This window comes from Pogona vitticeps, chromosome 4, assembly GCF_051106095.1.
Source record: "Pogona vitticeps strain Pit_001003342236 chromosome 4, PviZW2.1, whole genome shotgun sequence".
In the NCBI taxonomy this organism is placed as follows: Eukaryota; Metazoa; Chordata; class Lepidosauria; order Squamata; family Agamidae; genus Pogona; species Pogona vitticeps.
In genome coordinates, this window is record NC_135786.1 from 229,424,916 (window position 1) to 229,440,980 (window position 16,065).

Genomic DNA, 16,065 nt, shown 5'->3' on the forward strand with positions numbered 1-16,065 from the left:
ACGGGTGGGGAACAGATAGAATCTTCGTCTTTTCTGTCTGCTCTCCGAAGCTTCTCCATCTGCCCCAAACCATGGATGTCCCTGGACCACTGTGTGGGTCTAGGGGCTGTCAGGGGAGAAAACATCAAGGAACCCCCCCTTCCCCACATCTCTGGCAGAAACCTGCCCCGGCAGACAGAGAATTCTGTGAACAGAGTGCCATCAGTGGGACACAAGCGACGAAAAGAATATTATTAGCCACCTAAAATTTATTTATTTACAATATTTTTATTCCGCCTTTCTCCTTAGAAAAGGATCCGAGGTGGTTTACATCATTGAAAGACAATACTGAAGAAGAAAACAGTGAGAGGACAAATGTGGCATAGATCACCAACAGGCAATGTTTAAAGCTGAAAACACCAAGTACAGAAGTATTAAGAAGGAACCAACAAATGCCACTGAGGAATGAGAAACAGAAGCAATACTAAAAAGACAGTCAAAGCAGTCAGCCACTGAGGGAAACTCCGGTGATGGGCTTTGTCTGGTACCTTTTGTTACCTTGCTATGAACTGAGGTGGTAGAGCCCTTTGAGTTTTCCTGGACTGTACAGTGGACCCTCGACTTACAGACGGCTCGACTTACAGACTTTTCGAGTTACAGACTTCTCTGGCCGCAAAATTTAGATTCGACTTGCAGCCGGAGAATCGACCTATAGACCAGAAAAAAAAACCAAAATGGAACAAAAATAGAATAAAAAACTGCCAGTTATGGGATTAATTGGTTTTCAATGCATTGTAGGTCAATGGAGATTCGACCTACAGACTTTTCGACTTGCAGACACCGTTCCAATACGGATTAATTCCGTAAGTAGAGGGTCCACTGTACCTCTGAAACTGAGAGGGGGGGATCTTAAATTGCATTGTCTCTTCATTTCTAAAACGACTCGGAGAAATTTTGGACCTGGCGCGTTGGGGAGAAGGTCCAAACCATTCTGTTTTTCCAAGTAAAGGGTGTGTCTCAACATAAGGTGTTCAAGTGAACGGTCCCCCACAACCACCCTCTCCTGCACTTGGAAGTTATGCAATCCGGAAAGGGATATATTACATAATCGTTACACTTTGTTGAATTTGCTTTTAATCAGAGCTGAAGAGAAATGGGTGTCTCTCCTCCCAGTAGATGTATCTGGCTGATGAGCCGTGTGGGTTAGAATTCTCATCTGAATCCCTAACGAACTTCGATGAGGAAGACAGACATTCGCGGCTTAATGTTGGCTCAAGGGGCAATTTAATCATGTACCTCCCAGCAGTTTAATGAAAGCTCTTCAGTTTGCTTTTGAGCAATTCTTATGCTCTGGTGCCTGGAGACACACACCAATCGTGCTGAGGGCAAGACTTCAGTCTTTCTGCTCTGCAGAACTCCCCGTATTTTATACGTGTTTGGAGTACCGTATTCTGTGTACAGCCGTTCTGTGTCTGCTACTCTGACAATGGAAAAGGATGAGAAGGGTCAAATGCAATGCATTGCTCCTCCTTTCCCAGGCAATGGGGTCACAATAAGATTGGCACTTCAAGACCTGGAAGGTGTGCAACCCTCTTTGAAGGGCAGGCATGGCTCCCTAAGACCCAATCACCCACTGCAGACCTTTTAAAAAAAAAATCCAGCAAAACAAACTCACTCATTTCCCCCCTGACATAGTAGGCATCCTTCAGTCTCAAAAGACTATGGTAACGTGCTCTGTATGGAGGTCTTGGAACAGCATCTAGCATGGCTGAGAAGGCCAATTCGAGAGTGACAATCCCTTCCACACTGAAGATAAATGCAGTCTGTCCCCAGTCCAGCTCCCTGATTTCGCTGGTTTCGGTACTACTGTACCTCTTTGCCTCGGCCTGCTGGACCAGGGTCTTTTCAAAATGGGAGGAGGCCATGATGCACCACCTGCCTCAAGGCTGAACGCTCAGGGGTCAAGGTTTCCCATCTGTTGAGGCCATTCTTAAGGCCTTCAGATCCCGCTTGCAGATATCCTTGTATCGCAGTTGTGGTCTCCCTCTGGGGCGATTTCCCTGCACTAATTCTCCATACAGGAGATCTTTTGGAATCCGACCATCAGCCATTCTCATGACATGTCCGAGCCAATGTCGACATCACTCAGTAATGTTTAAAGGTAAAGGTAAAGGTTCCCCTTGACAATTTTTGTCCAGTCGTGTTCGACTCTAGGGGACGGTGCTCATCCCTGTTTCCAAGCCATAGAGCCAGCGTTTGTCTGAAGACAATCTTCCGTGGTCACATGGCCAGTGCGACTTAGACACGGAATGCTGTTACCTTCCCACCGAAGTGGTCCCTATTTATCTACTCGCATTTGCATGCTTTCGAACCGCTAGGTTGGCGGGAGCTGGGACAAGCGACGGGCACTCACTCTGTCGCGTGGATTCAATCTTACAACTGCTTGGTCTTCTGACCCTGCAGCACAGGCTTCTGCAGTTTAGCCCGCAGTGCCACCACATCCCTCAGTAATGTATACATGCTAAAAATTCCAGCTCGTTCTAGGACTACACTATTTGGAACTTTGTCCTGCCAGGTGATACCAAAAATGCATTGGAGACAACACATATGGAATGTGTTCAGCTTCCTCTCCTGCCATGCACAAAGGGTACAGGACTCACTGCAGTACAGAAGTGTGCTCAGGACACAGGCTCTATGGGTGACATAGCTGTCAACTCTATGGGTTGTTTCAAAAACCTGCAACAGTTCTTTAATCAAAGGGAAAGGGTGAGCAAATGGTGGCTTGCAGGCCCCACCTGCCTTTGCGGACTCCCTCTTTCCAGATGTATTGGAAGGACTACAATTCCCCATGGTCCACCGGCCTTGTTGGGACTACAAGAGCTGCAGTCCAATATATTTGGACAGTGTGACATTTGGGAAGCTTGACACACTCTATGTCACGCCTGCAGCTGTTTGTCTGGAATTAGCGGTTACTCAAAGTATTTTGTCACTGACTCCACAAGATGGCAGTCAAGGAAAATTCAAAGCGGGCACATTAAGGGCATTCAAGGATATGAAGATTTCCAGCTGTGATTAAGAAGCTGAAAATAGTGATGTGTTAGAACCTGGCACACTTTGAAAGAGCCACCTGGTGAGAAAGGAATCTATTAAAAAGTACACCTCAACTACACAAGCTTATTAGAAGTTTGATATCATTGAGCCTGGGAAGGTGCATCAAAAGAAATAAGATCTCGGTTCACCTAACTTATCCTTCTAGATTCTTAACTTGTACAAGTGTTCATATGCCTCTGGCAGAACTGCGACCAGACATGCTCTCTGCCCCTTCATAAGCATATCTTTAGCTAGAGATGGTGAAGACTGAACAAAGCCGGGCTGTAGTCATCCTCGTCTGAGGGGAATGAAAAGGAGGAGGAGGAGGAGGAGCCACCATCATCCATGCCGTGAGGGAGCAGGCCGGGTAGGTGGGGCTCGTCGGCCTTGAAAGACAGCCCACCTAAGAGAAGGAAAACTCCGATTTCAAACCTCCACTGCCTTGTGGCTATATCCACTGATGGAAAAGGCTTCAGGAGTTAACCTCGAGGCAAAATCTGGAGCTGGAGTCCCGAAGGCAGTTCATGTCATTCTGCCAACTCCTGCATCGTCACTGGAACCAGTTGTATTGGCTCTTGCCTTTCCATTCAACTATTTCAGCAATGTGGAGAGGGGGGATTTGCTGCTTGGGTAACAGCCTATCCTCCATATTATTCTACCCAGGCTTTATGCTCTGGAGAGGACACTCTCTCCAAGTCCTCCATATAAAGCACGTTTGCATAGTCTTTCAAGACTGAAGGATGCCATTCTGTGGCACATTCCTTCATATGGGTTTCATTGCTCATCTGTGTTTTGGGCCAGGCATGAAAGAGTCTTTACATTCCTTTTAAGCAAGGACAGGATAGCTAGCTTTTCCGATAGCTGGCTGGAGAGCGATAAGTTCGGAGTTTAATTTCCCCACGGAAAATTAGATGAAGACGATTAGAGCCAGCCTGTGTGTCTTTGGGAAAGCTACCCAGTCCAGGATGCCATAATTCCGAACTGACGTGACGGCACAGCATTATTATTATGGATTCTCAGTGCGGCATAGCAGATGGAGGGATAGACTAGCGCTCTGGAGAACAGGGTTCAACTGCCCATTTGGCCCTGGAAACTGACCTGGGAATAAAAATATTAAAACCACCGAGGAAACGTCTCACTTACTTTGAAAGCCCTGTTAGGATCACTCTAAGTTGGTTCCAACTTGACTGCACAGAACACACAACATAAGGACAGAAGAGATGTTATGGATAACCTGCTGTTTGGGCTGAAATCACATTACTGTGAGCTCGGAGGTACTTAGTTAGATGTAAATGCACTTACCTATAACTTGTAATTTTTGGTAATGATTAATGTAATTAGTAGTTAAAGCTACTTTTGAAATGTAATGAGCAGCTTGGAAGTTACTTAGGCTTACCAAGCAATGGTTACTTTCAGAAGTTACTTTAAGAGGGGATTTAAAGTCATTTGGAGGCATTTTCAAAGGAACGTTTCAGGATTTTGTTCCTTTTCCTTAACAATCCCAACTGGCAAGGGAAGCATTGTCTGTTTGTTTTTAAATAAATATTTACAAGGTCAAGAAGGAAAAGAAGTAGCCACTAGAGGGAACCAAGAAAATTTCCTTATATTTTTCTGCATTGTGTCATGATAACACAATCTAATGCACCAAATTACTTGTGCAGAGCAATGATAACAATAACAGCATTCTGGCTGTTGAGGTGTAATGACTACTGTAACGTGTTTCTTTTAAAATGTAATGTTCCAAGGTCTAAAGGATATGGGTTTCTGGCATATTTTCTGCATCTTCTATTTTCATAATAGAAACCTCTAACAGGTTTCTCATATTAGAGAAAGCAGATTACCAAGGAATACCTTCTGTGAGTTCTGAAGACTGATCACTAAACAAGGTAAGCTAATTTATGGTCTCTGGGAACTGAGAGACACTTCTGCCGTGACACTCATATGCAACCAAACTCAAAGGACTTTCCTAATGTACTAACGAGTTGTCTATAATGTCTGTTTCTGTCTCAAGATTCAGAAGTAAACTTGCCAGATGTAAGGGCAGAGGCTGGAGCCTCAGGGGATAGCTATGCTTCCTTAAGCCTCCACAGGTGAGCGATGGGGACAAACCTCTGCATGAGCTATTCTGGAGGAGAAGAAAAATTGATGATTGTGTGTGAGGTGGCTGTAAACCCTGGGCATGCCTCTCCACCCTGCTGGCATCAGGTTCACTGTCTTAGTTCAAAGGAGTTTTGATGTGATGTATGCTTGCACACCATAAAGAAGGCTGACCGCCGAAGAATTGATGCTTTTGAATTGTGGTGCTGGAGGAGACTCTTGAGAGTCCCCTGGACTGCAAGGAGATCAAACCTATCCATTCTAAAGGAAATCAACTCTGAGTGCTCCCTGGAAGGACAGATCCTGAAGCTGAGGCTCCAATATTTTGGCCATCTCATGAGAAGAGTAGACTCCCTGAAAAAGCCCCTGATGTTAGGAAAGTGTGAAGGCAAGAGGAGAAGGGGATGGCAGAGGATGAGATGGTTGGACAGTTTCATCGAAGCGACCAACATGAATTTGACCCAACTCTGGGAGGCAGTGGAAGAAAGGAGGACCTGGCGTGCTTTGGTCCATGGGGTCACGAAGACATAACCTAACGACTAAACAACAACAACAACAACAACAGCAGCAGCAACAACAACAACAACATGCTTGCACAATGAAGAAGCACCAAGAAGCTAAGACTGACGGACAGGGACCGGGGAAGGAAACAGTGGGTGCAAGCTATTTGGCCCTTTATTTCATGTGGACCAAAGCAGAGCACCAGAGGTGCAACATGTGAGCCTTCTTATTTGGCAAAAGACATGGCAGAAGTCATAAAAGGCCTGGTGGCCTTCAGCAAACCCCAGCAGGACTGTAGGGCTGGGATAATCTCACACACTGTAGCCAATGTCGTTTAGGAGAGGAACCCTATCCAGGAAGCAGTTCCACAGGTGCAGTTACATGGCAAGGGCACAGCCATACATTGCACAATCAGACATGTGGAGTGCCTGGTTGCGTTCTCCTTGTGAACTTCCTCAGATGTCATTTTGTGCTATGCTACGTGGAATAGGATTTCAGCCAAACAATTTTAACCCTTGCCATAGGTGTCCATATTGCCTGCTTAGCTGGGTGTTTCCCATAATCTGGGCTTACCTAGATTCCCCTCAAGCCCATTTCCAACATCAGCTGCCCCAAAATTAGTTCCACCCCTTCCAGCTCTTACCTGCCCTTCCTGTGTGACATCACAAGAGCCTACAGGTTTGGGCCTTGAGTCGCCAGTAATGGCCTGTTAGTCCCCTGGCCACCCTACTCAGAATCTTATGGATCCATGTGACAATGCACCCATATTTGGCTGAAGACATTCTGCCATCTGAAAAAATAGGCAGATCCCTTCTTCATCATGTTTGATTGTCAGTCGCTGATGAGACTGGCAGCTGAATCATCTTCAGCAATGGGGAGAGTCAACAACCTCTGCCTGATCTGAGAGCTGCAGGCTGGCTTCTGGGACAAAACGAAGACAGGAGGGAGAATAAATTTCTGAACTCCAAGGGTGGAGCCCGTTCAGGAGTTCACCACTTCTTCCCCTTGCACACTGTCCATAAATGGCCAACTGTGGCCATTTATTTATTTTATTTATTTAAAATATTTCTATTTTATTTCTTTTCTCCCCGAAAGGACCCAAGGCAGCCTCATTCTGCCTAATGATAGGGATGGACCTAACAGCTGAACCGCATAGTGAACTATTGAAATTCTCATCTATAAAGTAGGTTCAGGCCCTGAACTCACTGCCTATGCCGGTGGCAGTCCATGGGATATCCTGGGCCACAAGGGAGGACAAGAGGTCCCTTGAGCAGTTATGCTGGTTTGATGCTAGCTAGTGGTGAGAGGTCTTTTCTTCTCAAGGTCTCAAAGGAGAATTTGTCCATCCTTTTACTGAAGATATCTGGGGCAAAACAAGAAAGTTTGAGAAAGTTACTTTCTGACGATAACTCCCATAACCTCCCACCTATCAGGGCTGCAGTCAGTACTGCTTAGTAGAGGGTTTGAGGAGTTCTCATCCCTCCAATGAACACTGTATATGCTTTTATCACTGAGCTGTGGGTCTTTTAAATATCGCTGATCCTGTTCTTTGAGAATCACTCATCCCAAAGATAGTTAGGTCAGGATTTCTACAATGAATAAGCCGCTGCTGAGCCGGGGCTTCGGCAGTGTGGCTTACCTTTGCCTTCTTCCACGGAGGTATGTGAGAGCTCTTTTAAGTCTCGCGCAAGCAGTTGTAGAAGAGAGGGGAACATTAAGCTATTTAAAGGCTGTTCCCCCCTCTTCGCTTCCTCTTTCTGGCTGGCAACCCACCCGCCCGCCCTATATTCTAGTGTCAGTTTATCTGGTCGCCTTTTGGGACTGGATAGAAATTTTTGATCCATTTCCCGATTGGCTCTTGGAGTTGGGGATTTATTTATTTATTTATTTTGCCTATTCCACACTGGAAAAGGTGTGTTGGCAATATTGAGATGGAAATTCGGTCACACTCGTGGTTAGTGTGGATTAAACAGGTAGTTTGGTGAGTCCCATCGCAATCTCAGGTAATGTACAGCTCATCTGAACTCCCGGCACTGTGGATTGTGCAATCACAGCGCTTGGGGTGGAAAGATGCGCTGGGGATACACCCAGACCAACAGTGAACAAGGGGAGAGCGGCCTGTGTTTAATCCATATTTCTGGTCTCCCGTGTTTATTCCGGGGGTAAGGGGGCAATGCCTTGTCTCTTTGGCTAATCATTTTCTCACTTCTTTACCTTGTTCCAGATTGAATCAAAGCTGGAGACTTCTAGATTCTGGGTGCTTTCTAAGAAGAAAGGTGGGATAAAATATTTTAAACAAACAAACAAACAAAGGCCATCTCATTGTACATATACATAATTTTATAAATAAATACCAAGTTGGACCTAGAGTTGATCATACTTAAAATAACTCCGAGGCAACTTTGGGGTCAGAGCAGAATGGGTAAGCCTTTGGTCATCCCCACTAACCAGCCTAGTTGATGCTGGGAGGGACTGTGGTCCAGCCACATCTGGTGGGTGACGTGTTTCCCCCACTCCACAAGTGCAGTATGCAGTCAAAGTTAAAAATGCTAAAATTGGAACAGTCCCCAAGCTTGTCTTCGTCACATCAGCCGACTGAGAAACGAGACAGGAAGGAAGAGCCACACCCCACAATTTCCTTGTGAAACTGGCAGGCTAATTTGGCAGAAAATGAAAACAGAGGAAAGGAATCGTTTGCTCTTTTTTTTTTTCAAAAGGCTGTAATATGCTTTACCAAAGCGATGCTGCTTTTCTGTAATGACAGAAGTTTTGACAAGTAGAATCTAAATGGTGGAGCAGGAGAATCGTTGTCTAGGCAAACAGCCACTAAATGCCACTCTCTGTTATCCCTAGTCTGTGAGATAATGAAGGAATCAATCAGCCTATATAACAATGACACAACAGAGATAAATAGCTTGGTGATGGTGCTTCTGTACTTCTTATTCAGAGAATCTGGGATACAAAAGGGATCCTTTAGGTGGCAAACTCCTGAAAAAAAAATAGAAATTTAACTTGAGAGACCAAACAGATCAACCCATCCCTCTTCAAACAAAGTTAGACATTTACCTGCGCATTACTGCAAATTTAAAAAATCTCATGCACCATGCTGGATAGCTCAGTAGTTGAAATATCTGGCTGCAGAGCCAGAGGTTGGGAGTTTGACTCCCCACTGGGCCTCTTTGAGAGAGAGGCTGGACTCGATAATCCATAGGATCCCTTCTAGCCCTGCAATTCTATTGTAAGCGCAGAAGTTATGGGGTGGGTAATAATAACCTTTATTGTAAAGTTACAAGCATGGCAAGTTTCTGAATTCTTCCAAAACATTGCAACAGGCATAGATCATATAATATTTGGGGGGGGGGGGAGAGAGATAAAACAATTCAAGGAATTGGGATGGATGTGATTAGAGATGGACACGATGCTGCAGCTCCTCTTCCCCACCTCCTCCGTTGATTCAGCCACTCCCCAGGCCCAGCTGGCTTGCTTTTCCCACCTCCTCGGCTAATCTCCCAGTCACGGGCAAGAGCCCAGACTTCTCTGCCCCGCCCTTTTGCCTGAGTGGCGGATCATCCAAGAGGGGCGGGGCAGAGAAGCCTGAGCTGTTGCCCACACTGGAAGATCAGTTGAGGAGGTGCAGGAAGCTAGCACAATGGGCCTGGGGAGTGGCTGATGGAGCCAGAGGAGGTGGGGAAAGAGAGCCATAGTGCCTTTATGAACTGGGATGAACTTGGATGAAGTGGGATGAGCCAATTCAAGCCCATCTCTAGGTGATGCCCATTGCTCTTGGGAGGCAATACAGGGCTTGCACTTTCTCTTTGAGACACAGGTGTTAAGGCATCCTCTTCCAGTCTCCTCCCCCATGCAGACAACTCCTGAATTGAGTCAAAGCTCCTAATTCGGGCAGGGGGTACCCCAACATTTTGAGGTGCACAGCACCCTGCCCCAGTCTGTGAGCCTTCCATAACGCAGACCCATTATGGAGGTGTCTATTGTCTATTGCACTGACACTTTAGCTGTAATCATTATTTAAGGTAGCTTTTTCCAAACTCTGAAACTGACCATATTTACCAGGTCCCTTTTATATGATCCCTGGTAAATTACTTGCCAACTTTCAATAGCTAGTCCAAACCAGAATAAACCCAGGGGATCCGCTGGATTTCTCAAATTATAAATTGACACTCCATTAGCTCAGTGAGTCTCTTTAAACTAGGACTAGAGTTTGAATTTAGGCCACTGCCTGACTTTTACCTTGGAGGAGAAGGCTTGTGAATTTTTTATTATTAAGATAATGTATGCACACACAGTCACTTTAGCGTTCTCTGATTTCAGCCGGCTTGAGCACACTCTGTGCAGAACAGCAAGAGGCACACTGTTGTAATAAAGACATAAATGTTATCTCTTCTCCTTCTTTCCCATCACCCGGCTGTCTGCTGGTACATGAGCCATTTGGCATGAGCAGTGTCTATTTTTCTCAGAAATTGGACAGCTTCTACTAGGTATGGCAACTAATTGCCTGAAATAATGAGATGGTGTCTAGAAAGAAACGCAGGCAGCAGAGAACTTCCAGGAGGTGCTTTTTGCATTCTTGTCCCCAAAGAGTAGTGATCTCCTCTTTCTTCTGGATGCAACTGGTGAACTGTTTTGCAGGGAGAGGAGAAACAGCTCAAATGGGGGCAGTTTATTTTCTTGAAAAGCCAGTATATAAGTTTGACCAATATGTCCTCAAGAACAGCATTCTTTGATGCTGTCTGTTGCCGAGTTTTGAATTTTGGTTAATTTCCTATAGCTACACAGCAGAAGTGCCGAGATTCACAGAGCAAAATTAACTTCACATTCCCCCATTCAGTTCATTTCTTTTTCTTTTGGTATCCCCCTGTTGCAGAATTCTGGTAAAATTCCCTTTTACCAGTAGGAGTCTAGAAATCTACAGAGGAGAATAGCTACAAGTTCCTTAGAGTCCACTCCTTTTTCTCCTCAACTGGCACTTACAGTCTCAGTAACTCACTCTGTGACACTAACGATAGAAAGAATAAAAGCTTACTTACAATTAAAGAGATCAAGTAGCAAATTAAGAACAAACATGACTGCTTGCAGCAACAGGTTTCAACAGACTCCTTGCTTCCAACAGACAACACAGACTGAGAGGAAAAAAACAGAGCAGAGAGTTAGGGCTCTCTTTGAATCAGAGTCAGGGAAGGAAATATTGATAAGTGTTGTTAGCCTAGAAAGGTTCCTCTCAGCCGCATCTACTAGCGGCTACTGTGAAGTTGCAATAATTCCGGCACAATGAACCCTATTTAGGCTTTTTACCTTAATTGACGTGAGGCTAAGTGGGCTGTAAGGCAAAGGTAAAGGTTCCCTTGACATTTAGTCCAGTTGTGTCCGACTCTAGGGTGCACTGCTCATCCCTGTTTCCAAGCCGTAGAGCCAGCGTTTGTCCGAAGACAGTTTCCTTGGCCACGTGGCCAGCGCGACTAGATACAAAACTCAGTTACCTTCCCACTGAGGTGGTACCTATTTATTGGCTCACATTTTTACATGCTTTTCGAACCGCTAGGTTGGCGGGAACTGGGACAAGCGACGGGAGCTCACTCCATGGTGTGGATTTGATCTTATGACTGATGGTCTTCTGACCTTGCAGCACAGAGGCTTCTGCGGTTTAACCCGTAGCACCACTATGTCCCTAAGTGGGCTGTGGGGATGAATATAAGCTTCATTTCTGTTTGGGCTCCAGATTTCTTCTGCATCATATTCATATTGCTAGGCTGATTTATAAAGTAAACCTAAACTGATTTATTATTGAAAAAGGAAACAGAAATAATTCTTAATTTTTTAAAAAGAGGAATATTTATGTCTTTGCAATGGGAATAGTTCAGACCCTTCACCATCTCAAAGGCCAGTTTCGGAGTGGAAAGACCTGCTGGTGATGCTTATTTGTGAAAGGGTTGCCTCGGCCAACAATGACTTTCAAGCGATATACAGCCAGCAATGTAGTAGAACACCACATGCTCCTTAGAAGGTCACGAAATGTTGTGTAAGATGGAACTCATGGGAAGCAATGCTATGTCTGTTCGGTTCATTTAGTGAGTAAAATTGCAGAGGAACATTTAACAGCTGCCTTCGCCGGGGGACACTTTCTTCCAAGAAGACTCTGGTGCAAACCTAAGGTCTGCTGGAATGCAATACCATTTAAGAGCATTGGACTCCTTGGGGCACACTTTTTTTTTGTAATTTGGTTGAGTTCAGTCTGTGTTTCCCATTTCCCATAGGGACTCATGAGAGAAAGAGACTGCTGTTGCAGAGTTTTGAATTTTTGGTTAAATTCCTCTAGCTGTGGAGAAATGCAGGGATTTCGAGAGCAGAATAGTTTCGGGTTTCCCAGAGTAAAAGCCCCCCCCTTCTCATTAACTTTCACTTATGTTCTCAATAACTCACATTAGTAAGAGAAGGAAGAAAACCCATTTTCTTTACTTACAGTTGTGAAGAGATCAAACAGCAAACAGACAAACTTGGTGGCTGTCAGCAACGGAATTCAACAGATTCTAGAGAGGGGAAAAGCTACAGAGCAGAGAGGTGAGGCTCTCTTTGAATTCAAAAGTAGGGAAGGAACAATTGGTAAGTGCTGGGTAGATTAACAGTCATGTCAGCCCAGGCTGAAATCCTGTTGCTTAGCAGAATAGCTCATAGTTAGAAGAGATCTCTTTAATTGTCACTGGAAGGACAGATCCTGAAGCTGAGGCTCCAATACTTTGGCCATCTCATGAGAAGAGAAGACTCCCTGGAAAAGACCGTGATGTTGGGAAAGTGTGAAGGCAAGAGGAGAATGGGACAACAGAGGATGAGATGGTTGGACAGTGGCATCGAAGTGACCAACATGAATTTGACCCAACTCCGGGAGGCAGTGGAAGACAGGAGGGCTGAGTCGGACATGCCTTAATGACAAAACAGCAACAGAAGAGACCCATTGAATCAATGAAGCTTATGCAGAAATTGACTTACTAAACTTCAAATGATTCAATGGGCCTACTCTAGTAGTGCCTTACTAAACTCAGTAGGAGAATATTAGCCATAGTTCCACCTGCACTGCCCTGAGAAGCGCAGGTTTGCCTATATACTGATAATCATCTTTTTTGATGCTGTTTTTTCCCCCAGTGCTGTAGGGAAGACAAATGAAGCAGTCACCATTTTCATTCTGATGGGCATTTGCCATACTATATTTTTTCTGTGATATGGGAAGGAAAAGAGGGTTCAGTGTTATTTGTCCAATGGAGAATTTAGCCCCAACAGAACCTTGTCCATAAGCCAGTAATGGGGACCGTAGGAGGAGGCAGCTACACTGGAAATCTACACGTATTGGACATACAGGAGGAAATGCATTGTTTCACATTCTAAAAATAAGTTGTCTTCAGGCAGAAGGAATTAAGTCAAGAGGTTTGGAGATCTGAACTTTCCTGGGTGGTTAATCAGACCTAATCAAACCCACTTGTGAGTGCAATGACAAATAAATTTCTTATGTCTTATGTCTTATGTCATATGGCAGGGAACTCTGAAGGTGAGGGGAGAGCTGCATTACGTGGTGACACCATAGTTGATGGGGAAAGATGAGATGCCCTGGAGAGCCTCTGGTTGAGACAGAAATGATTAAGGCTATCATTCTTAAGCTCCCAGGTCAGGATTTGAAAAGCCCTTGACATCTGCTTCCCTTTGCAAACATTTTCCAGCTATATTGATGAGGGGGAAATTTAGCATACCAGCTCTGATGAAACTGAATTATATGGGAAGGGTGTAACACAAGCCTGACTAGTCCTTTGCAGTGGTGTGCCTCTTAATCATCATCATCATCATCATGGTGGGCCTATATACCTCCACATACACATATTGGACTGTAGGTCCAAGCATCCCTCACTTTTGTCTATGATAGGTAAAGGTAAAGGTCCCCCTTGACTTTTAGTCCAGTCATGTCTGACTCTAGGGCGCGGTGCTCATCCCTGTTTCCAAGCCGTAGAGCCAGTGTTTGTCCATAGACTGTTTCCATGGTCACATGGCCAGCACGACTAGACATGGAATGCCGTTACCTTCCCACCATGGTGGTACCTATTTATCTACTCACAGTTGCATGCTTTTGAACGACTAGGTTGGCAGGAGCTGGAACAAGGTATGGGAGCTCACTCCGTTGTGTGGATTCGATCTTATGATGGCTGGTCTTCTGACCTTGCAGCACAGAGGCTTCTGTGGTTTAACCTGCAGTGCCACCACATCCCTTCATCTCTTGACTATGATAGCCATGGCTTATGGGAATTATACTCTGCTACATCTGGGAAGTCACAGAAGATTCTTTACTATACACAGATAGCTGGGGCAAGACTCCTGAACTCTGAGTCTTATTTATGATTTTAAAAATTTGCAAAATTGCAGTAAATAACACAAACACAAACAACAATAGCAGCAGTCCTGACTAGTGTAGACCCATGGAATCAATTGGATTTACATAAGTGTTGGTGCAGAGTTAAGTGGTGGATTCAATAGGTCACCTCTAGTGGGGACAACCAGTTGGATTTACTAGGCTGCCAGGAGTGCATTCACACAATTAAAGCTGGTGCAGAAGTTGCAGCTGTTCCTGGAGAGATCTTACAGTGTGATTACACAGGGAAATAGGTTGCACTTTGGACCACTTGTGGAGTGATCTGGTACCATCTATTTCCCAGTGATTTCATGAACACTGGGAAATAGATGGACAGATTCCTGGAGGAAAAGTCCATCACAAGTTACAAGCTATGGTGGGAATGGACAATCTCCAGGCTTAAAAGGAAGATACTTCAAAAGGCCAGATGCAGGGGAGGGGGATCAGGAGAGAGGTATCTTGTTGTCTCGTGTGCTCCCAGAGGCATCTGGTGGAGCCACTGTGAGATACAGGATGCTGGGCTAGATGGGCCCTTGGCTTGATCCAGCAAGGGTGCTTCTTATGTTCTTATGACACATGAGGAAATGTGTTCCAACCCAAACTTGTCCCAAAAAAGGGACATTTTTGGTTCAGCTGTAGGACATCTCCTTTTGGGAACAGGCTGGTGCAATTCCCCAGCAGACAGAAGGGCCACTTTTAAGGAGATTGTTTCTTTTAAAGTTATCCTTTCTGGTGGGATCATGCATCTAGCTTTGCAGCCTTCTGATCACACCCTTACTTTGCTACAGTGACACCTGCTTCAGTTACATTGCAACAGGAGTCCTGTAATGAAGTGGTCCCCAACCTTGGGCCTCCAGATATTCTTGGACTTCAACTCCCAGAAATCCTGGCCAGCAGAGGTGTGATGAAGGCTTCTGGGAGTTGTAGTCCAAAAACTTCTGGCGGCCCAAGGTTGGGGACCACTGCTGTAATACACTTTGATGAAGGGGCTGCCTTTGAAAGTGTTGGCAAACTCTACGTGGTCCAAAGCAGCACAGCAGGACTGCAGACTGGATGCTCTTCCTCCTCCTCCTCCTCCTCCTCCTCCTCCTCCTCTTCAGCATTTTAAAAGAAACTGCTATTGCTAGTTTTAAATGATTTGAAAGGGTTTAAATTGTAGTTGATTTTAGTTATATAATTGAACGTAGTCCTGTTTTAAGGATTGTGATTTTTATTGCATTCTAACTTTCTGTTGTTTTAAACTGCCTTGATCCCAATTCTGGGAGAACAGTGGCAAACACACACCACACACCACACACCACACACCACACACCACACACACACACACACACACACACACACACACACACAGAGAGAGAGAGAGAGAGAGAGAGAGAGAGAGAGAGAGAGAGAGAGAGAGAGAGAGAGAGACACTGTCAAGGAAAATTACAGGCCTGAGCAGAATGGAGTGTATTAATGAGAATCCATAATGATCAGGTGTGTTAAAGCTGAGTCAGGATGACTCAGCAGAGCTGATGCAACTCATGGATGATGCAACTCAGGGATGATGGAATGTGTGATCTGATTGGTCCTGTATATGTATATATGTGTGAATTGTACAGTCAGTTGTATCTTCTTCCTGCTTGAAGATCACTTCTACATGTTATGCTGCCAGACTGCTGTAAATACTGCTGTAAATACACGTTGCTGAAGGAAATGCTGCTGGACTGTGTGTGAGTTATTTCTGGACTGCCTGGACTGCGAATCACTCTGCTAAACCGTGATTTACGTTAAGAAACTCTCTCTCTCTCTCTCTCTCTCTCTCTCTCTCTCTCTCTCACACACACACACACACACACACACACACACACACACACACACACACACACACACACACACACACATTTAAAACACTTAGTGTGGAAACCTTACAACAGACTATTATTCTTCCTGTGTCAGAGGAGAAGGGGATGAATTGGAGACAATGGCAGTTTGTCTAAGGCCAGCATGTGTGGGAT